General features: G+C 35.1%; 1 long non-coding RNA gene across 2 annotated transcripts in view; it reads left to right on the top strand.

The window, feature by feature from the left end:
• The first annotated feature begins 3,027 nt into the window (after positions 1-3,027).
• The window catches only part of LOC141455908 (uncharacterized), a 34,973-nt gene continuing 14,938 nt past the window's right edge, over positions 3,028-23,062 (top strand). The window contains exons 1-2 of one of the 2 annotated variants that reach the window (XR_012459531.1): positions 3,028-3,173; positions 14,837-15,122. This is a non-coding gene — a long non-coding RNA (uncharacterized lncRNA). Of the gene's footprint in view, positions 3,174-14,023; positions 14,149-14,836; positions 15,123-23,062 lie in introns of those variants that run through there. The other variant, XR_012459532.1, reaches the window with a different exon arrangement.

Raw genomic sequence — 23,062 nt, 5'->3', positions numbered from 1 at the left:
GCTATGCAACCAAGAGTTTGTGATTAAGATTGGATAAATCGCCGCGAACTCGCAGGATTAATTCCTTCTTAAAGTTACCAAACGAACTATGTATTTGTACATGCCCACACCTAAGTCTTAAAATAATAATAATAAAAAATACAATTTAAGAAAATAAAAAGTTACTTTAATGTTCAAATTAATGCCTCGAAAAACTCGCTAAATTGCTTAACTGATCACTTTTTCATGTCATCATGTTTATGACATTTCTCTTTCAAATCTGACTACGCCCGCCACTATTTTTTGCAATCTCAAATGCGCCCGTGATACAAAAAAAGGTTGAGAACCCATTCTCTAGACCAGAGATGGCGAACCTTTTTGTTCATTTTTTTTTCTGTACTAGCTCTTGGGTCACTAATGCCCATTTGCACAAGAGTTAAGTTTAAAAATTTTAAACTGAATATTTTCAAAACTAAACATCTTTAAAATTCAGTTGGCTTAACGGGTAAAACGGAACGAAACAAGTGCTATGGAAGTCTCTTTTTACAAACATAATTGAACAAAACCTTACAAAAGTGTGTCTTATCTGAAGAGAAATCTAAATATGGTTATTTGCTTTGGGTTGTCGATTTTTTTAACAGACAAAATATGAGTAAAATTATACATTTTATTTGATATTTTGTAAACACTTTTGCTTTAGTTCAAATACTACAAAAGCATTTGTCGTCATTTGCGTTTTAGAACTATAATGATCAAACTAAAGGTTATAGATAGCATTTAAATTGCTTTTGTGTCAATGCGTGATTCAAAAAAATACAGATAGAATATAAATTATCCACACTATTAGAAAATCTAAATCAACCCGCGTAAACAAACAAATGGTTGCCTAGCAATTGTGGGTCAGTGAAAAAGCTTGCGCGGATGAGTGTCTGACCCGCGGGTCAAAGGTTCGCCATTACTGCCTTAGAGGATGCAATCAGCCGCTAGTTCTCTGTCTTGGGGATTTTCCCTACCGTTTCCTATTCAATCCTACCCTCTTGCAGGGCTACCTGCAAGTGTCCTGAGTCACTGAACTGCTGTTCTTCAGGCAATGGGCGCAAAACAGAAGCTGATTAGAGTTCATCAGGCGTACGATCAGTCACGTCATACTTTCCGTATGAAATATTGAACAACGGGAGTAAGCTAAATTTCAGGCCTGGTTGCTTGCAGTTGCGTTTGGAATCATTGTGGTCTGTGGTTTTAAAAGTAACTCCAATAACGGTTATGAGTTGAGCGGGAGGAACCCCGCAATATTTTTTGTCCGGTGTCAGCCTGTAGCTGAAAGTGCACCAGCTAGATGTACGCGCGGTCCACCAAAGCCAGTTACCTTCCCTAACTCAGGTGGTGTTAACTTGGTGGTTGGGCCACTTCACGAGTTGCTTTTACGAGTTCAGGCGGCCTTTAAATGGGCATAAACTCTTCTGCTTTGTTCTTGCACATCTTGAGCTAGGGTCTAGCACAGGGGTCCCCAAACATTTTACACAGGGGGCCAGTTCACTGTCCCTCAGACCGTTGGAGGGCCGGACTATAAAATAAACTATTTTAAAGTAAAAAACAAAAACAAAACGGGAACAAATAGAATATTTCAAATAAAGAACAAGTAAATTTAAATCAACAAACTGCCCAGTATTTCTGTGGGAATTATGGACCTGCTTTTGGTTAATGAGATGGTTATAGTGCTTTGCCTTTCTTCCTATTCCTGCTGTTATTTTACACTGTTTCCGGATCCCGCGTCATCGGAAGTAGTACTGTACATGAGCGACGCAACACTTTGCGGCACTGCCACATATAGTGCTCCTCACACTGACCACCAATGAAAGAGATGCTCCTAAAAAGTCCTCAGGGGGCCGCATGCGGGCCGCGGGCTGTAGTTTGGGGACCCCTGGTCTAGCACAACGACCCAGATAGGCCAATTACATCTCCTTTTTGTAAAACGATCTCCATGCTCGCATGGGGATGACCAGTATACCCTACTAAGGATGGGAACAGTCCTTATAGATCCATTGAGTACACCATTAGAAAATGATTAAACGAGAAGAATACCCGAAGGCTGGCAGTGCACTAAAAAAAAAGCTCCGGGCGCCAATGTGCTCAGATACTGACGCGCCTTAAAAACTGCGGCTAATGATGAGATTTTTAATCCAAACCAATCTTTAAATTAAATAAAATATTGTTTCATTCAGAGCTGTCTGAGCTAAATGGTTACAGAAAATAAAAGGAATAAATATAATGATATCCAGCATTCCCGGATCTATCTCTACAAAGTTAGAAAAATGTATTTACTTTTTGTAATTTGTTTATTTTTATGTAGTTTGCACTCCACACATGTGTATTTCTTATTACAGAACATAAAGACAAAACTTAGTTACTAAGTAATTACTATGATTGATATGGGTTTTCTACTTAATAATTGGATAAATTCCGTATTTTTTAGTAGAATTTACTTCGCTGTTTACATATGTTCTGTCAGACTGTGAATGGGATTAATTAAAATCAATTATTTGCGAGCTTTAGCCTTGTCATATAAGATAAAACCATGTAATTACAGAGAGAAGTTTACAATTTTCTCGTTATTAGTTGATTTTACAACAGTACATGGTAGTTTAAACCTTCTTCTAAGAACTATTGTTTGTTTACTACATAAAGAGATAACTAGCTACACACATGGTTTGCTTTGTTATATTCTTCCTTTTGTTTTTAGTATTTAATCCTCACTGCTACGGGCGGTCACGTTTAGTGGAATTAATCAATCACACAACAAAGGAAATAGCCACTACCAAAGATTTTTTTAAAAAATCTTTTTGCTCCATTATTATTATTATTTGTTTCTTTTTTAGAAATGAACTCCTTTCTCTGGAGAGTGTCCGGCCGATAAAGACTGTTAGGCAACATACCGACCTCCTTATTTTTGCCACTATGAATCACTCTGGTGAGAGCTTTGGGAACTAGAAATCTGCTTGCACCTGCTCTTTTGGAATCTGTAATAACAATTTTCACTGATAGCCTTAATAAACATAGTAACTGTTCTCCAAGCAAAATTATATTATAATCAACTAATATAAGCCACAAAAATGAGTTATTTAAGTAACATAGGGTGTTGTTGTAGTGGTCACGAACGTGGATTTATAAATAGGAGATCCCCAGTTCGAATCCCGGTATGTAGCTTCTTTTTATTTATTAGATGGAAATATTAATAATTATGTTCTTCTGTCCCCTGAATAATAATTAATAAAATATACAGGGTGACCAGAATTATATGCTCCACCCACTTTTTTTTTTAAACGGCGGGAAATTTCGAAAAAATAAAAAACACGTATTTAATCATTTTTAGTCTAGTTTATTTTCAGTGAATGACCCATTTTTTTAAACCCCTGTATCTCGAGATACAGCATCCAACTTTTGTTTTTCAAATGGAACGTTATATTTTTTGTTTGCATATTTTTGTAGTATTTGAGCTCCTAAAAACAACAAAAATTTTTTTTTTGAAATCGGTTAAGTTTTTCAAAAGTTATGGTAATTTAAAATATGAAAAACAAATTTTACTTTACTGTCAAAATTACGTTATTTTTTTAAAAGAATCTATTCAAACTGGGCACAACCAGCGGATAGGCAAGCCAAAACTCTGGACTCCCACGCTTTGCTTGTAGCAGCACTTATGGTGGCAAAGTCAAGATCTAGGCAGGCTAGAGTTATTCGACGTTTCAGATCATCGACTGAAGCCACGGGATTAAGGATACTGTACACTTTATTTTTTTAGGTATCCCCACAAAAAATAATCCATTTGGGTTAAGTCCGGTGATCGAGGTGGCCATTGGATGGGATAATGAGTCCCTAAGCACTTATCATGGAAATTTCTGTCCAGGTAACCTCGAACCACTCTCGCATTATGTGCCGGGCAACCATCTTGTTGAAAATACGTATCTAGCCAACGTTGTAGATGAACATTTTCAAGTAGAACAGGCAAAATATCTCTTAAAAAAAAGTTGGATACCATTCACCAGTTAAGTTCTCTCTGTAGAAGTATGGGTCGATTAGTTGATTTCCTAAAACTCCACACCAAACGTTTGTAGAAAAAACAACCTGAACGTCGAATAACTCTAGCCTGCCTAGATCTTGACTTTGCCACCATAAGTGCTGCTACAAGCAAAGCGTGGGAGTCCAGAGTTTTGGCTTGCCTATCCGCTGGTTGTGCCCAGTTTGAACAGATTCTTTTAAAAAAATAACGTAATTTTGACAGTAAACTGAAATTTGTTTTTCATATTTTAAATACCCATAACTTTTGAAAAACTTAACCGATTTCAAAAAAAATTTTTTTTTGTTGTTTTTAGGAGCTCAAATACTACAAAAATATGCAACAAAAAATATAACGTTCCATTTGAAAAACAAAAGTTGGATGCTATATCTCGAGATACAAGGGTTTAAAAAAATGGGTCATTCGCTGAAAATAAACTAGACTAAAAATGATTAAATACGTGTTTTCTATTTTTTCGAAATTTCCAGCCGTTAAAAAAAAAGTGGGTGGAGCATATCTCTGGTCACCCTGTATATAAGAATAAGTTACAATTAATAATTGTTTACAATGTATGTTTACAATTGTTTACCATCACTATAATGCTATTTTACATAATATTATTATATAAAACTAGATACACTATTGCAGAGTCTCAATTATTTCAAAATTAAAACCTTACTGAGGATGCCTTCTGCAGATCTAAGTAACTACAGCAGCACTGAGTAATTGGCTCGTGAATTTATGCCAGCTTAATCTGCATGTTATGCCTAAATACCTAATATAACCAAGTTGATATCCACCTAACTCATTGACTCTTAGTTAGAAAAGTAGCATTTACCTTGTTGCTTTGCCCGCATTGAATAAAAAATTCATAATAATAATTTGTCTTTTTTTTAAAAAACTTATTTGAGGGTACCCGACTTATTGTGCACCCCGTCACTAGATACCCATAGTAATTATAAAAAAATTTCTAAAAGAAATTATTAAACATTTTCTGAGCAATCTTCTTTGGTACCGCGAAATATAATTAATATAACAACTTTTTTGTTTTTGTTTAATTATTAAGAAGCATTTCCTTAAAAAAGAGTTTTACTAAAATATCAAATAATCGCCTTTGCTTGGTCCGGCTTAAGTTACAGTTTACGAAGTAAACCGGAACCGGATGAAAGGATTAGAAAAGTTTTCTTCCTTTAAGACCCCCTGCGGTCGTGGTGGGGGCATCTTTATTTCATAAAAAAGGACAAAGTAAGAAGTTATCCAACTTTCGTCTTGTTGAATTAAGTACGCCCTACCTATAAATAAATTTCAATTGTATCTTTTATTTCAGGATAAAACTTCGCTACATTACTTTTTCATACTTTTTACTTTTTTATTATTTCTGAATTTTTGCTATTTGCTATCATGGTATACCGGGATTTAAACTTAATCTCAGTTTTAATAATAGCTTTCCTTATTTTCTGGCCGTAGATTCAGAGGGTTTCTACGACTAAAACCCTAAAGGGAGGATTTAAACTGAAGTTTTAGGGTATGTAGTGTGTCATACGAGGTCTGTAAATTAAGTAATGAGACTGATTTTTATTCAAAAAGAATTACGATTCTATATTGTCACCTTCAAAATAACTTCCTTCTGAAGCCACACAGCGCTGGAGACGTTTCTTCCACTCCTCATAGCAGTGCTCGAACTCAGATACTGGAATAGCCTTCAGGTGGTCGGTTACAGCCGTTTGAATGTTTTCGACTGTCCCAAAATGAGTTCCCTGGAGGTGATTTTTCAACTTCGGAAAGAGAAAAAAGTCACAAGGACTCAAGTCAGGCGAGTAAGGAGGCTGAGGAGCCACAGGAATGTTTTTACTGGCCAAAAACTCTGGTTTATTGAAATTGCTGTGTGACAAGGAGCATTATCGTGATGCAACACCCACTTGTTCTTGATGTTTAGTCTCACACGAATGACCCTTTTTTTGAAGTTTTTCAAGAACCTCTCGGTAAAAGTGTTGATTGACCGTTTGACCTTGAGGTAGAAACTCTTTGTGGACGATTCCCGTGGATATCGAAAAAACAAATTAGCATGCATTTGATCTTCGACTTTCCCATCCTTGCAATCAAAGTTGAAAAATCACCTCAAAGGAACTCATTTTGGGACAGTCGAAAACATTCAAACGGCTGTAACCGACCAGCTGAAGGTATCGGAGTTCGAGCACTGCTATGAGGAGTGGAAGAAACGTCTCCAGCGCTGTGTGGCTTCAGAAGGAAGTTATTTTGAAGGTGACAAATTGAGTGAATTGACACAGGTGAATTGTAATTCTTATTGAATAAAAATTTTAAAAAAATCAGTCTCATTACTTAATTTACTGACCTTAGCATAGAGCTGGGTTTCCAGACTCAATTAAACCACGGGCCACTTGGTGTAACAGTCAAGATTCACGCGGGTCACAACATACGAGTATTTATAAATTTGTCCTAGTTTTCCAATATCTGGATTCAGAGACTGTGAACAGACAATCTTCATTAAGGTAGATAGATGTCTATCAGTCAATCTTGTGCTGTACGCCGTTTTATTTAATTTCATAGACGGAAATAGTTGCTCACACAAGGACATACTCCAAAAATAACACAAAATTTGTGCAGCAAACATTTTTGGATATTTCTCACCAAAATAAGAAAACCTATATTTTGGGAATTCCTACTTCGTCTTTTAAAAACAAATCATTCTGGAATTCCACTGAGAGTGGCCGACATATGGCTTCCAAACGTCTCTTGAACTAAGTCAGCGCGTTTATACAATTCAGTAGTTAACGGAAACTGGGATTTGTGAGTACGATATTGCCTCGATCCTCCCCTAAGCGCTATTTCCTTCATAAAAATTTTTTCTATTTTCATTTGATTTCAGTACATCGTGGGCCACAAGAAATTACCTCGGTAGAAGGACTTAGTAGAATTGAGACAAAACCATGTGAAATTGTTTAAAATTAATTAATATGGTTCTCTGTAAAAATTTTAATGTCTGTGAGCAATCAATGCTATGCATCAAGGTTAATAAAATCGGATTTACTTCCAAATCTTGTTTCCATTCAAATCTTTTATTTACTGAGGTACACTGGAGACCTGGAGATTTTGAACCGAAGTGAACACTATAATAATAATAATTTATTATAATTATCAGGTTAAAGTTCGGTGTCTTTACAGATCGTAAATTATTTATATCACAGTCATTTAAAAATGTTGTTTACTTTATTGTATTATAAAGACTTGAAATATTTGACCTGCCTTTTGTACTTTTATATGCAATAATTAAATAAAAAATAAACAAAATTACCAATGAAATAAGCATATTATGTTGCGATATTACTACTTTATAACCTTGCCCGTCAGCGCATCTGAAGACGCTATCTTTCGGGCTACAAGGATGTACCGCTAACTGTCATTTCAACAATTAATTTAAAATAAAATTGGATGGGTTCCCAAACCCATGCGAGCTTTACTTAGGTTTTTTTATTTTTTTAAAAAAAAGTCTTACACATAGCTGCACCTTAAAAGCTCTTCTATGTAAGTTATAGTTGTGCACTTAATATTGAACTAATGGTTCGGAAACTACTGCAAGCTCTAGGTCTTTATTGAGGTCTGCAAATCTCATTTTCTTTTTTATTATCACCTATTTTTTCCTCTTGAAACGGTGAGCAGTATTATTGAAAAAATCCAGCGGTCCATTATATTCAGGAAACTCTTATGATTTATGTTTTTTTTGCTTTTCTACAAATTTATGAATTCAATAAATTTATAAAATATAAATAAATATGTTCATTTAATAAGGCTAATGTAGTTTTGTTCTACATATTGTTTTTCTTTTTTCCAATGCCATACATCATTGGAGCTCTGCCAGTAGATGTCTCGCAGCCCAATATATTTTAGCTCTTGATGAGAGCTCGTCAGTCAGTATATGTCGCAGTCAAATGGGACAGGGCTTCGCACTCAAAAAGATGATCACCTGTCATCTGCCCGTCCCCGCAAAGAATACAGTTCGGGTTGTCAACTACTCCGATCCTAAATAAGTGTGCCTGTAGGTAATCATGTCCAATGATCAAACGAAAACAGGCCACCGCTACGCTCCGAGGCAGGTTATTTGGCAGCACATTGTCCCTCTGATAATGTGGTGTGCAGCTCCGCTGTACTCTTTTTGGCTTTTGACCAGCAAATTCGTCTTGTATTCTCAAAAGGAATGGACCCTTCAGGCTGTGTCATATTTGCTGACAGATTCCTCATTCCCGCTGAGGCCGCAATGGCCGCGGATCCAATGTAAAACCACCCTCACATTTTTCTCGATTAGGTCGTTAATTATTTTACGACATTGAATTATATCGTAAGAGTCGGTCGCAGCCCAAGTAGTCAGTGCCATTATCACGGCCTGCGAATCGACAAAAAGGACTACATTCTTAATCGCCATATTTACAATGCATTTTAGGGCTAAAAAGGACCGCTCTGACGTCCCCATCGAAATTAGAGGCCACTCTGAAAGCGGAGCTATAAACCCTTGCACCTGCACTACCACTAGCGTTTACAGCTGACCCATCCGTATACACATGCAGCCAAAGACTGTCCGGGTATCTATTATGGATGGTTTCTAAGTCTAGGGCTTTTAATTCATATGCTGGAGTTTCTTCTTTAATAAAATCTTTGATGAGATGCAGCGTACTACATAATGTAAAAGAATCTTTAATTCTTAAATTGAAAAATTATTACCTTTATAGAGTATCCTTACTACATTTTTATGAGAGAGACGAAGTTGAGCTATGATTCTAATTTTTGTAATTGATTTTGCTTTTAAATATGTTTCTCCATCGCCCCAACAGGCTAATACTTCTATAAATGTTGCTGTAGCGGGAATTCAATACATTTTTAACCGCTAGACTGTACCAGCGATTCGACCATTTCTCAGTTAAATCATTTCCCTTCAATGAATATTGATATTCATTTGTTTGTATTTGACAGTACAGACAAGATCAATGACATTGTGTATTATGTGTTGGGTTCATTGAAGTTGAGATCTTTTATTATGAGAGTCAATATAAAAGTTTGTGAGTTAGTTAAATTTTTCAAATGTGTCCAGAGGATATCTTTCTTATATATAGTGCTGCACTATTGGTTGTTTTTTATTATATAGGTGTAATTTTTCTATTTTTTCATAATGTATATTATATTTTTACTATATTTTGTGAAGCCCCAACGCTTGTAAAACTGTTAGTTGTAACAAGTAATAAATAAATAAAATAAAATAATAATAATAATAATAATAAATTGAAAAATTATAATGTTCTACTTGCAGGGACTATTTTTAACAAATATGTAATGCATTCAACTTTCTAGATGTATTTTCCCTTACCAGTGATAGTTAAAATTTTTCAAAAAACTTCTCTAATCAAAGAAATCTCCGAATTTGAGTGGATTTTCTAAATCTTTTATAAAATTTCTTGAGTGAAATATCTTTTAGCCGGATACTTTAAACTATGGGCAGCAGAATCTTTTAGAATTCTCTTTTAAAGTTAGAAGTTGGAATGGCTAGTTCATATTTAGGCCTGTGATAGGAGAGGTTTTTTTTTTAGTAGAAGCTGACTTTAAGGCTTGTGGCCCTTTTTTTGGGGGGGGGGATGATGCTTAACTTTAAACTACTCTTGTAAATTCCCCTGGGAGTAACTTGGTCTGCGGCATAAATTTTACCTGCATTCAGATAAAAACCTCAGCGTTTGTGTAACCTCTACCTCTAAAGTATGAGTAGAAGTTGAAAGTAAAATATGTTGTTAACACTGCATTGCCAATGCTCGAACTTAGTCAGTTATTGCCAATGTGGAGTCATATTGACTACATAATTTATATTTATCTTTTTTTATATTGATTTCAATTTTAATAATAAAATTTGCATTAAAGGAAGAGAAAGAACAGGAATTAAGAACGAAAAAACTAATTTTGTCCACAAATCGGCTTTAACATTTCACGCAGAAGGAATTAACTTCAACTTAAGATCGCAGTAATTCAGTATTTTCTAGAACCCTGATTGGCTGCCTTCTGATCAGGGACTTTTTCTTTTTTTTAAATTTCATTCACTATCTTTTCAATTACTGTGCGCTGTTGACACGGATCGGAAATTACCCAATTCGCTACAAGTTTTTGCTGCAATCCGGACACAAAATCAATTCTAGAAAGAGGCTTTTTTTATTGTGCCTTGATACTTTCTATGAAAATTATGTAAATTTATCAAGTAAGCATTTAGGCAATAATCTGGAGTCGAAGTTAATAACAGAAAATCTACTTATGTTGCCAATCAGGAGTCGAAATGACTCTTATGATTCAAGTAAACTAATCTGCAAAAAGAAACTAAGAATTCCACGGTCTTCATCTCGTGACTATCAAATGGCGTGAGAGTGGGGATAGCATATCTAAGAGCATTTTGGGATAGCTATGAGATGTGGGGAAACAGAGACCATTCCTATTTTTTTTGGAGTCAAATTGACTTCGGATTGGCAATGCAGTGTTAATTGGAATTCAAAGTTCAAAGAAAATGAAATAATTCTTATTTCAAGAATTGAGAGCTAAGTAAAACTTAATTAAGTTAAACTTAAATGAATATAGATACATTACAACGAAACAGGAAAAAGGAGAAGACAAAACAAGCATATATACGGCTTGGTAGTACGTAAGCAGGAAATGGCGTATTTATTCAATTAATTATAAAGTAAGAAGAGAACTTAAAATATCTCTCCAAAATAATTCTATAGAAATAAGATAAGAATAATGCAAAAACCTTCTTTAATGAGGAAGGAAAGAAACAATTATTATATAAATATAATAAATTATTATATAAAAATAATAAAGTAGAAATGGCATCCTGTACATCTGTTACATTCGCAGGTAAATTAAAGAAAAGTAAAAGTATGGCCACATTAACAATGATAAAATTACCGTTTCCTACATATAAACAAACACTGTTTTTCCCTTTTGATTTCTCTGGTTTTTTTTGTAATCAATTATTAACTTTCTGATAAATATTAATTGACTTTCCATCAACAATGAATATTATTTCAAACTTTTGAAAACAAACGCTACTCTTCAAACAAACAACACAAATTCATTGTTTGCCTATAATTTATTTTTCTAGATTTATAAGCGAAAGTATATCAATGTTTCTGTTGTATTTAGTACCACATATATCAACCAGAGAATGTTGTATCTAGAGACGGTCATATCTGTGTTTGGTGTAGATTGTTTGGGGTGGGACTTCTGATTTTTTGTTCCTAAGTTATTGTTTATTAATAATAAATAAACATTTCATTCTAACTTTCATTTACTTCTAGCAGAAGGTTTTTCCATTGTTAAAAATATATTATTTTATTTTGTTTATTTTTGTTCAATATTTTCCCGAAAATATAAAAATAAAATAATATTATCCTTCCGGTAAAGGAGAGACTCATATTGTGATTGAGCAGTTGTTAAGGAGAAGGATCGAAATAGAAATAGACAAGAAATTTATTATTCTGGGACAATTGTCCCCTAAGAATAAATACAGGAGCAAACAGAGGCCTTAATAGTTTGGCCTGTGATTGAAAGAAAATCAATAAATAAGTAAGTATTTACAAAAAGTGAAAATAATAAAACAGCAGAAATTAAGGAAATAAATTAAAACAATTAGAATTTCGGAGGAAGCTGAATAGAAAGTAGATAACTGAATAGACGGGATTTAAAGATAGATAGGGTAGGAGCATGGCGGACAGATGATGGCAAGGAGTTCCAGAGAGAGGTAGCACGTATAAGGAAGGATTTTGTCAAAGGATGAGGTACGGTGAGAGGGTATATAGAGATCAGATGAGCGAGATCTAGTGTTACGGGAATGGATGAAGGATTTAAAGTTAAAGAGTTGAAAAATATAGGAAGGCCTTTGAGACTGGATGACAGGATAGACAGAGAAACGATAAATGATAGAGAAACGTTAATGATATGAAAGTGACCAATTAATAGTAATTAATAATAATTGTTTAGTTAATTAAAGAAAGTAGAAGAATGTACTGAATTAGCCTTACAATCACAGTAAATAATACAAGTAGTTATTTTACCCAGATAAAAATAAGTATGACTAATATAAGTAATAGTAATGTGGGGAGAATGAAGCGAAGATAATAGAGCAAAGATTTAGGGTTGTGGTTACAAGTAAATGGTCTGTGGAAATGTCCGTTTCCTTGAAAATCGCTCCGTCCCCAGCCAACTTGATGACGGCTATCCTCGCCACAGCTCGTCTGCGGATAGGGTTATGTACCCAGTCATGGGTAGTAGAGTAAGGTTTTGTAAGCACAGAGCGTTTTCAAACGCTGATAAGTTTAGCGTAAGTTCTGCCGTTACGCAGTCGGGTGAAATAAAATTCCTTGGCCCTGTTAAGTGCGAAATAGCCGCTAGTTTATTTTGTTGTGAAAATAAATCAGAAATAGAAATATTTGTGGAAAGTATCCACAAACAAACTTCTAATATCACGAAACATCCCAACAACTAAAAAAGTGCATTAGATTAGTTACCAAATTGATGAAAACCCTTGGTTGCTGTTAAGTAAATCTGAAAGAAAAGATTGACATCCAAGAAAACATTGCTGCCAACCGATGTTCTTAAAATTCAGAATTGTTGCAATATATTTTGCTTAAGATTTACTTATTCTCGGACCGCTTCTCTATACTGTGTACACATCTGACTCTGCACACTCTGCTCTGCACTTACGCTGACGATACTGCTATTCTCTCTTCTAACTCAGACACCACTACAGCCTCCTCTCGTCTACACAAACTAGAACCCTGGGCCAAAAAGTGGAGAGTCAAATTCAATACTCAAAAGTGCGAACAGGTAACTTTTACTCTGCGTGTAATTCTTGTCCCTCTATAAGTTTTAACTCAATTCCTCTTCCTTCTGCTAATTTAGTTCGCTACCTTGGGATGTACATCGACAAAAGACTAACGTGGAATCCGCACACTAAACTGAAAAGACTTGAACTCAACCGACGAAACAAATTACTACTGCGACTAATTGGCGTCAATCTAAGCTGCCACTGGAACGTAAAAGACTAATATACAACTGCGTACTCAAACCGATCTGGACTTACGGACTCGAACTGTGGGGTTCAGCCAAACTTTCTAATTCACAAAAGATCCAGTCCTTCCAATCCAAAATACTCCGTCAGATTACGAATTCTCCATTTTATGTCTCTAACTCCACCCTCCATAACGACCTCAAAATCCCTCCATAACGAATCTAAATCTAAATATAGGAAATTCTTTGACTCTCTTCCATTCTGTACTAATCCTCTTGTTCAAACTCTCGCCTCCAATATGATTCCAGATCGTCCTCTACGACGATTGAAACGCTGTTGGCCTCGTGACCAGCTTCAATAGTAAAAGAAACTGCAGCGAGAGTGTTGCCGGTGGGCAGCTTCTCTCCTCAAGCTGATCCTGTCATGAAGTGTTCTTTTATCGCATTCACTTATTACATTTTATTCTTTGTAGATAGTGAATAGCAAAAAAATTATTAAAAAAAAATAATAAAAAGATTTACTTACTGGCAGAGGGAAAACGCTGGCCAGAGGAAGCTGGAAAAGTTCGTACTCTTAGAATCGCTGACCTATTTTGGGGATTACTGTGGCTGGGCAATAGAAAATGCTTTCATGATGAATGAACAATCGCCGTTCAAGATCCCTTAGTTATCAATGAAAATGTGCAGACTTTTTTGAAATACGCTTATTTCCTCTGCACCAGTTGGTAGCACCAATCTACCCTACTAACAGCTACTCAGAACTGGATAAAAGCTTGGATCCTTCTTATAAGTAAGACCTCTCAGTTGGCAACCAAATTACACAAATTTGAATAAAGAATCTTTCACCTTGATCGCTACACCTGTATGAAATCTCACAGCTGTGAGATTCAGTGATTGAACATAGATTGCAGGTGTTTGTAGAATGTAAAATGTGTAACTGTGAATGAGGGGTATAGAGCTAAAGTTTGCCTCCGGGTATGCTAAATTAGTGGTGGCAGGTGCCTTAAAAATATAGTTGTGGGGCCAGTTAACATAGAATTAGGTTTTTGTACTGAAATATTCCTAAGGTAAGGCTTTAAGAACTTTTACAACGTACCTTTTCTTAAAGAGAAATTCCATTTATGTTTATTTTTCAAGATGAGTGTATCTTTCTATTGAAACCATAAATATTTTTATTAACTTTTAAAGTAAAACAAAACCCTGTTCAAATATTATTTGTAAGCCTAACTCAAGTCTGGTCCAAGCCTAAGTCAACACTAAATGAAATAACTCTTCTTTTCAGCTATTGAATCTAGAATAAAGTAAATAAAAATCTTTTCTATTCTTTAAAAAAAATGTATCAAATCCAAATTTAAAATAAAACTTGACTAGTTTAATAATAACAATAAAACAAACCATCCAAGCACAGTGCACTCGAATCCCTAACTTAGCAAAGTAAGAAATATGGCGGATTATTATGTTACTTCATTACGCGAAATCAAACAGAATTTTATGTGTTTCCTCAATCTTGGGAGTTCACTAACACTCCTAGCGGTGATTGTAAGTACTAAGTACTCCAGAAACAGAGAATTACGGCGCATTTGAATCGGTCGCAATTCGTCAAATGCGTTCAATGAGGTCTTCTTTGCATGCTTAGTTTGTTAGGTTTTCTGAATGATTTTAAAATATGATGTGAACAATTACATTAAAAAAAATTGTTATTTTCAGTAACTGGAATAACCTTGCAATGAAATATAATTTTTCTTTTAATTTCAGTTGGTAGTTGTGCAACTTTTCTGTCGAAGTCAGAGAAGCCATTGGAGAAAATCGAGTATTTCTGCACAACTACCTTTGTAGGGTCAAAGTGGTTGGTTTGAGTGTTGGTTGCGTCAGTAAGTGAATGTTGGCAGAGGCGACAGGCTCCGCAGGTGGTCTAGGATACCTGAAAAAGTAGTCAGGACTAACCCTTCTCACTTATCAAGACATCCTGATGGAAGTGAAGTCCCCAGTTTTGGTTAATGGTGTTAGATGGCATCAGGCAACTTCTAAAGGGAACATACAGGTATATAAAAGCCAAGCTAAATCATAGACTTCCTTTGTACAATAATGGTAAAATTATTGAAATCTCCGTAAGAGTGTAGTAGATAGAATCATGAAATATCATAATGTATAAAATGTTAGAAGGTTTTAGTAGAAGTAATTTGTGTATAGGTTTGGTATCCCGGGTAATTATATTGTAACAGATAGTATCTGTTGTATTACCCATAATGAACAGATTATACACGCTTGGTATTTTTGGAAAGAATCTAATTAAATTTAATAATATTGAATATAATAACAAAAGCTTTTGTAATGTCTATTATCTCCTATATTATCATATCTACTTAAAAGTTATTGTTTTGGAAATTTTATTTTGATAATAAAACTATCTATTCAGACAATGTTGGCAAGCATCGGTTCCTGAAACCATGATGGTGGCCACCAAATGCAAGTGCACTACTTCATCATATACTTAGTCACACCTTCTGTACGAGGAAGCATTGCAATCATGCTGAATCTCTATTTTCAGTTTCCACAAGAAATATCCACTTATAGGTTCCTGGAGTCCCAAAAAAAGTGGTTTTTACAAAATTCTTTCTCACTCTCTAGATGTTTTGATGAGTAGATTCCTCTAAAGCATCATTCCCCGTGAAATTTGCGGTCCTATTTCTTATACATTGTTTTGGAGAAATAAATATGTGGTTAAAATAAGTTGTAAAGAACATTTCTTATCCGGCAAGTCATTGAATAGTTTACATTTTTTATTTTTTTGAAAATGACTCAGAGGTTTCATGAAGCATTGTTTGTTTATCAGATACATATTGCTTTAACTTTTATTATCATTCTATAAAAATTCGTTTTAGGGCCGATTTTGGCAGTGCACTGCTAACTTTAAGGTCTATTGTGCCTTACTCGCTTACTGGTCCCTGGCAATTCCTACAGCACCTCTCCAGTACAAAAATCTTAGAATTTCAAAGAATTACAGGAAGAGTCTTCTCCAGCACCAGGTGATTTCCCAAGTTCCTGTACGTTCGTTGAATTTTAGCTTGGCAATCACATCGGAGGTGTATTGGAACTCAACTCCAGCGCTCCACAAAATTCCCATAAGTCTTCACGTTCATCAGGACGCCGTCTGAGTTGATGGCAATGCCTCGTGAAGAAATAGGAATCATTTTTTAACAATGGCACTCCAAGGTACAAAGGAAAACTAATGCTTCGCAGGGAAGTCCTAGTAAGAAAAGAGGAGTCGGTTATTAAGAACAATCTTCAAGGTAGTGTACCGTACACTACGAGGTGTGGCTATAAAATAACGAGACTGATGCTGCTACAGAAGAACTATGCATACGCCAAATCTTAACGACCGACAGCTGTGCAGCGTAAAGCCTTCTCTTTCGATTGCAGCTTCTCACGTGTTTGTAGAGAAATCTGTCTGACCGGAACCGTCGTTTGTGTAAGAGGTATTAGTTTCGTTTTGCCGAAAACATGATACTACATACACATGTAGTAGAGCAACGGATTGTGAAATTTCACATGAAACTTGGTAAAACTCGTACTCCTCACAAAGCCCTTTTTACAGATCTTCAAAAATTGGGAGTGCTTTAAGGTGGATATATCTGCTATCAGCGAAATACCTGGGATCAGGGAGCAGGTAGATGGGGGCTTCGCCACCCATTATACATTTTTATAGACTATTTCCTATGTTTCGATGTCCTCTGGATAAGAAAAAGAGGTTTTTGCATTTTTATTTTATAAATTTAGCTCAAAAGCAAGGTCGAAATTTTTTGAGGTCAAATGATTCAGACGCCAGAAATCAAAATTTTGCTGCTTCCTAGTTTGAAGTTTACCAAAAATCCAAATAAGACCATCATAAATAATTTAAAATAATAATAATATAAAAAGAGAGTAAGAAATGAACATTACTATAAAAATACTATTTCTAACTGGAGGAACTTTATAATAATATGTTTCTTTACATCCCTGGTAGGGAAAAATAAATTGATTGAATGACGTAAGAGGGGAAGATTATATGAAAAGATTTTCCTCATATTTTAATACTCTCCTTTTCCTGAAGCTTCCTTCTTGTTGGCCAACCATCGAACGGATCTCTCTTTAAAACTTATTCAGAATTCAAAAAATAATTACCCTAAGTAGTCGGTTTTTTTAAAGCTCAAGTTAAATAAAGAAAATGAATGTAAAAAAAAAAATAACCTCAAATGATATTGGTAGCTGCAAAAACATGATGATGACAATCGATAATTTGTTACACTGTCCCTACGTAACTTATTACAACTTACAACAGTATGATAATGCCAAAAACTAAATAATTAAAGTTCATAAATAGTAAATTCGAGGTGTGGTTATTAAATAACGAGACTATTGCTGTAAAACATTTTATTTTAAAATTACACATATTTAGTTATTATCACCTTCAATATACACCCCTCCCCTATCCCTACAACGCTCCATGCGAATTTACCATTGTTCGAAACAGCGCTGGAAGTCTTTTTCTGTGAGCTCCTGCATGACGCGTGCCGCTTTTTCTTTCACAGCTTCAACGGACTGAAATCGTGTTCCTTTTAATGCAGATTTGACTTTGGGGAACAGATAAAAGTCACATGGGGCCAGGTCAGGGGAATAAGGCGGATGGCCTAAAACCGGGATGTTGTACTTGGCTAGAAACGTCTTTGACAGACAATGCAGTGTGAGCTGGCGCGTTGTCTTGATGGTGAACCCATGACTTGTTCTTTCACAAGAACAAGTTGTTTTTTTCCTTACTCTTTCACGGAGTTGAACAAGCACCTCAGGGTTGTAATGTTGATAAATTATAATCGATATTTTCATCCGTTTTGGACGTGGTAGGGCGACCCGGGCAATCATCATCTCTGAGTCTTCTCGGCCATCCTGCAAACGCTTGAACCACTCAAAATCTCGGGAACGTGATTAACATTCATCACCATAAACTTCTTTTAATAAAAGATAAGTTTCAGTAGCGGTTTTACCAAGTTTCATGTGAAAATTTCACGACAATTCGTTGCTCTACTACATGTGTAGTATCATGTTTTCGGCAAAACGAAACTAACACCCTTTAGACAAACGACGGTTCCGGTCAGACAGATTTCTCTACAAACACGTGAGACGCTGCAATCGAAAGAGAAGGCTTTACGCTGCACAGCTGTCGGTCGTTAAGATTTGGTGCATGCATAGTTCTTCTGTATCAGTCTCGTTATTTAATAGCCACACCTCGTATTAAAAATGATAGTGCGAAAAAACTCGTAACAGTGTGATCATCCATTATTGGCATCATATGGTTCGACCTGCGCGCTTATGGTTACACTTTTACATATGACCTGAACGCATTCTGCTCATTTTCTTTTTATCTTTTTATTTTTAAACTCAGGCATGCTACAGTGGATCGAGCTCTATATTAGATTAATGCTTGTACTACATCTGAATATGCATGGACGCTCGTTTGTGGGCTGTTGACATTGCAGTAATGAAGTTACCTTCTTCTCGTCCTCTCTACCCGCGCAGTTCGTTAGAAAGGACAGCAATTGCACTCCCTTACTCTTCGTACTACCAAGAATAACTCTACTTCTCCAAGAAAGAAATTGATTCTACAATTTGTTATGTCTATACCTTCATAAACAATCATAATGTTAAAAGGGAATTTTGTTTGCATCCATTATTTGTTGCCCTTGTTATGAAGGAACAAATTGGTCTATACGTTTGTAATCTCAAATTTGATGTTTAGTTTAGATTCCACTATTTTTCTTGACCGAAAGTACAACTGTCCGGGTGTCTTTCTCTGACATTGCTCGGGCGTTTTTGTCCAGGTATGGCACTCTTGCTGAGGAAGTTCTTTTATAAACAAAATAATATTAGATTAGAAAAGGACGGATGCGACTAGCAAACTTCTAAGTTTCTCATATTAACAATTTAAATGAAATCCAAGACCTCTATACTACGGAATCGAACCTACTAAACCAATAATACATATTATGCTTTACAGGTCTTGCCTTTAACCACCCAGCCATCGTTGCTCCTTCTTTATTGGCATATAAGTAAGTAAGTAATTGCCTATTTTTTCAGGCGGCTTTAAGTTCAACTACCAATTAGGTGTCGTAGACGTAGGCGACTAGCTAGCATACTTTACTGTAAATTTCTTTTATTAACCATTAAATAAAATCCAAAGCTTAAGACCGGGAATCGAACTACAATACATGTTAGCTTTGCAGGTCTCGCCTCTAACCGCTCGGCTACCGTAGCGCCTATTATTGGCGTAATTTTTTAATTGTTATGGTGACCACACGTAATCAATTTGCTTACCATACATACATGTATTTTAGAAAAATAAACGCTTATTACAAAATCTGGTATGATTGCATTTTGTAAAAATTGTTTAAATATAATTGATCTAGCGTTAATAAACAAAAACAAAGTAGAAGGGAGAAATTGACCTAACCCTTTGGGCAAACTTTTCGACCTGTATCCATCAGTTTAAAGGACTAATTTCATATTTCATCTAAAAGAACACCATGAGTATTTGCAATTAGCTGAAATATTAGTTCATTTATTTGATTTAGAGAAGTGAGCGCGGCAGTCAGAGAGGTAGATGATCTAATTTTGATTGCGCCAGCACTCCGGCCCCCGTCTTGCGTCATATCCACTACCAATTATCTAAAACACCGAAGCTCTGAGCTAATAAAAATGATTAGGCCTACTTTCTGTTTGTCAGATATGAGGCGCCAACAAACATTTCAGCATGAAATCTTGTTTTCTTCTGATTTAATAAATTAAAAGCAAAAATTTTTGTTTGCTTTTGTAAATAAGAAATTTTGTAGAGAAAATATTATGTACCGAATCACTTCAATATACATTCATTCTTTAAAATTTATTGTTTATCTACGACTAGTGTATCTTTTTTAATTTTTCTTGAACTGATCAATTTAAATTTATGATCAAAATAAATTATATAAATCAAATTTACTGTTTGACCAATGTAGAGAAAGATAATTCTTAATGTATTATACGCAGTTAGTTAGAGCAATAAATCTTTACAATTTATTTATCTGATAACTAAGGATTTTTATGTATTTAAAAATGCCAAATATTTAACTAAAATATGCATTTATTTTCGTCAATTATGTGGAAAATATGTGATTTTCTTAAAATATTTTCTGGAATATTTAAGTAAAATGGACATTTTTTTTTTATGAAAATGGAATTTTTTTTTGGGGGGGGGCAAGTTATAATTATTTATACAAGAAAAGAATATTTTTACAATTTATAATAATTTATTAGGAACAAAATAATTTGTTTTTACAAGTTATAATGATTTATACAACAAAGAACATTTTTACTATTTATAAAAAGATGTGTTAAATTTTCAATTTTGAAAACTTCACTCTTCGAAATAGTTTGCAACCACATGAAATTTCAAATGTTGGAACGTAAAGTGACGACGATCTGGGCGTAAGATGGACTTGTAACGACTAAAAGATCGTTCAACATCTACAGATGTTATAGGTGCCTTGCTGAAAGAAGTTATCTCGTTGGTTGTAAAGGGTACACGATGTTCTGAGGTGACTTCTATTCCACTGATAATATCAGAAATCTGGCAGATGGTCTCCCACCCTTTGTTCTTGCTCAGTACTTCTACCAGTTTTGATCTGATCAGATCTCCCTTACTCCCAGGTATTCCTTCCACCTTTTCGATGACTTTTTTAACGTTGGACACGTTTTCTGTCAGTCGAACATTTTGGGACTCAAGTTGGGTAATGGCTTGTGCAAGAAATACGCAATTGTCAGAAATGAATGCAAGGTCGTTCCTTAAATTAGGTTTCTCGAATAAAGACTTGGCTGTATTTATCGCTACTGCTTCGTCTTCGAGATGTGAAAGGACATTCTTGATTTTATTGTAGTTTTCATAGTAATACTGAGCTGCTTCCAGCCAAGTACCCCATCTTGTCAATATTGGTTCTGGTGGAAGGCACAAGTCTGGATAGAGATCTTTTAGCATTTTAATGCGACTTGGTGCTTTTAAGAACACTTTTTTAACCGAGGAGATTAAGGAATCTACGTCACTGAACAAAGATCGGACAGTTTCTGCTACTCGATGCAAGGCATGAGCAATACACGTCACATTGTAATACTGAGCTGCTTCCAGCCAAGTACCCCATCTTGTCAATATTGGTTCTGGTAGAAGAAAAGAGATCTTTTAGCATTTTAATGCGACTTGGTGCTTTTAAGAACACTTTTTTAACCACTGTGATTCACAGTCTGTGGTTCACAGTTCCTGTCAACCACCTCCCAATTATGAAAATATGCCCAAAATAAAAAATATGAAAAATATGTACATATTTTGATTAAATATGTAGAAATATTTATTTATTTTAATCAAATATGTATAAATATGCGATAACATCCAAATATGTGGAAATATGTGAAATAAAAGTAGGCTCAAACGGCTTAAAAAGTGTCAGTATGAATTCTTCTAGTTGAAAAACGTCTGTAAATTGCCTAGAAAAAAATATGTAAATACATACGAATCCATTCCCTACTTATAACTAATAGGGAAATATTTTGAGTCTTTAAATCGTTTGAAATGTTCGCTTCTGCTCTTACCGGATAGAAAGTAACGTAACAGTTAAATTAGAACTGTAGATTTCAACAATGGGTTAAGTTACATTTATTCTTTTATTAAAAAATTCTTTAAGGATTGGTCTTGAAAATGAACTTCTATTTTCGGAATTTTTAAAGAACACAAATTTGAAGTAGAACCATTGAACTTCACTGTAAAGGATTTTAAGAGTTCTGAATGTTAATGGAGCTCCTTCACAACATTCTAATAATAATAATCTTCCCATAAAAATATCTCTAAAAATGGAATAGATAAATTTTTAATGGCTCGATTCGTAATTAGTTCTCCCTTTATATATCAGTTATTTTCTCTCATAACAGGTGAGGAACAGAGTACCATGATTTCACTCACAAACACAATTGCCAATCAATTTCCTCAGATCTATGATTTTTACTAATTAGAAGGATTTTCAGAGATAATACAGCTTCATTTGATATTTCAACAAACAACTGATTCTAATTTTAGGTTAGAATGTTGTTCAGGGGCTTTCCTTGATGTACAGCAGGCCTTCGATAGAGTATGGCACACTGGCCTCTTGTGGAAGCTTAAAAATAAACCTGCCACGTTTTATTTAATTATAAAATCTTTCTTGTCCGACAGATACTTCCGAGTGCAAATAGGATATTCTTTCTCCCCACTTAAACATATCGACGCTGGAGTTCCACAGGGCAGCATTCTGGTTCCTATTCTCTACTCCATTTACATTTCAGACATACCAACAGATCCTAACATTACACTTCTCACTTACGCAGATGACACCGCCTTACTGTCCACTAATCATGATCCTGTACTTGCTCACAGAAATCTGCAGTCACATCTCTCCTCCTTAGAACAGTGGTTCAAGAGATGGGCTTAATGAAAGTAAGTCGCAAAACATCACCTTCACTCTTCGTCGCATTACTCTTCCTCCAGTCATCTATAACCTAACACCTTTACCAGTAGTGAACGTTGCCCGCTACCTGGGGCTTTACTTAGACCGAAGACTTTCTTGGAACCCCCACACTAGACTTAAAAGAACAGAACTGAACAGACGCTATCGACTACTTAAAAGACTCTTAGACGACAGATCAAAAGACTCTCTGGACAACAAAAGACTAATTTATACTTCTATTTTAAAACACATCTGGGCGTATGGAATAGAGCTGTGGGGTTCAACCAAACGCTCCAATCTCCAAAGTATTCAATCTCTACAATCAAAAATACTTCGAACTATTGTACACGCTCCATTATTATGTCTCCAACCTGGACTATACACACTGACTTTAACATTCTTTTTGTTACACAAGTTGCTAAAACAAGATACAGAAAACTCCACTTCAACC

This window comes from Rhodnius prolixus, unplaced genomic scaffold (assembly GCF_049639745.1).
Source record: "Rhodnius prolixus isolate KJV_2025 unplaced genomic scaffold, Rpr scaffold_4, whole genome shotgun sequence".
Lineage (NCBI taxonomy): Eukaryota > Metazoa > Arthropoda > Insecta > Hemiptera > Reduviidae > Rhodnius > Rhodnius prolixus.
Note: the sequence above shows the minus strand (reverse complement) of the source record. Positions and strands in the feature narration are given on the sequence as shown.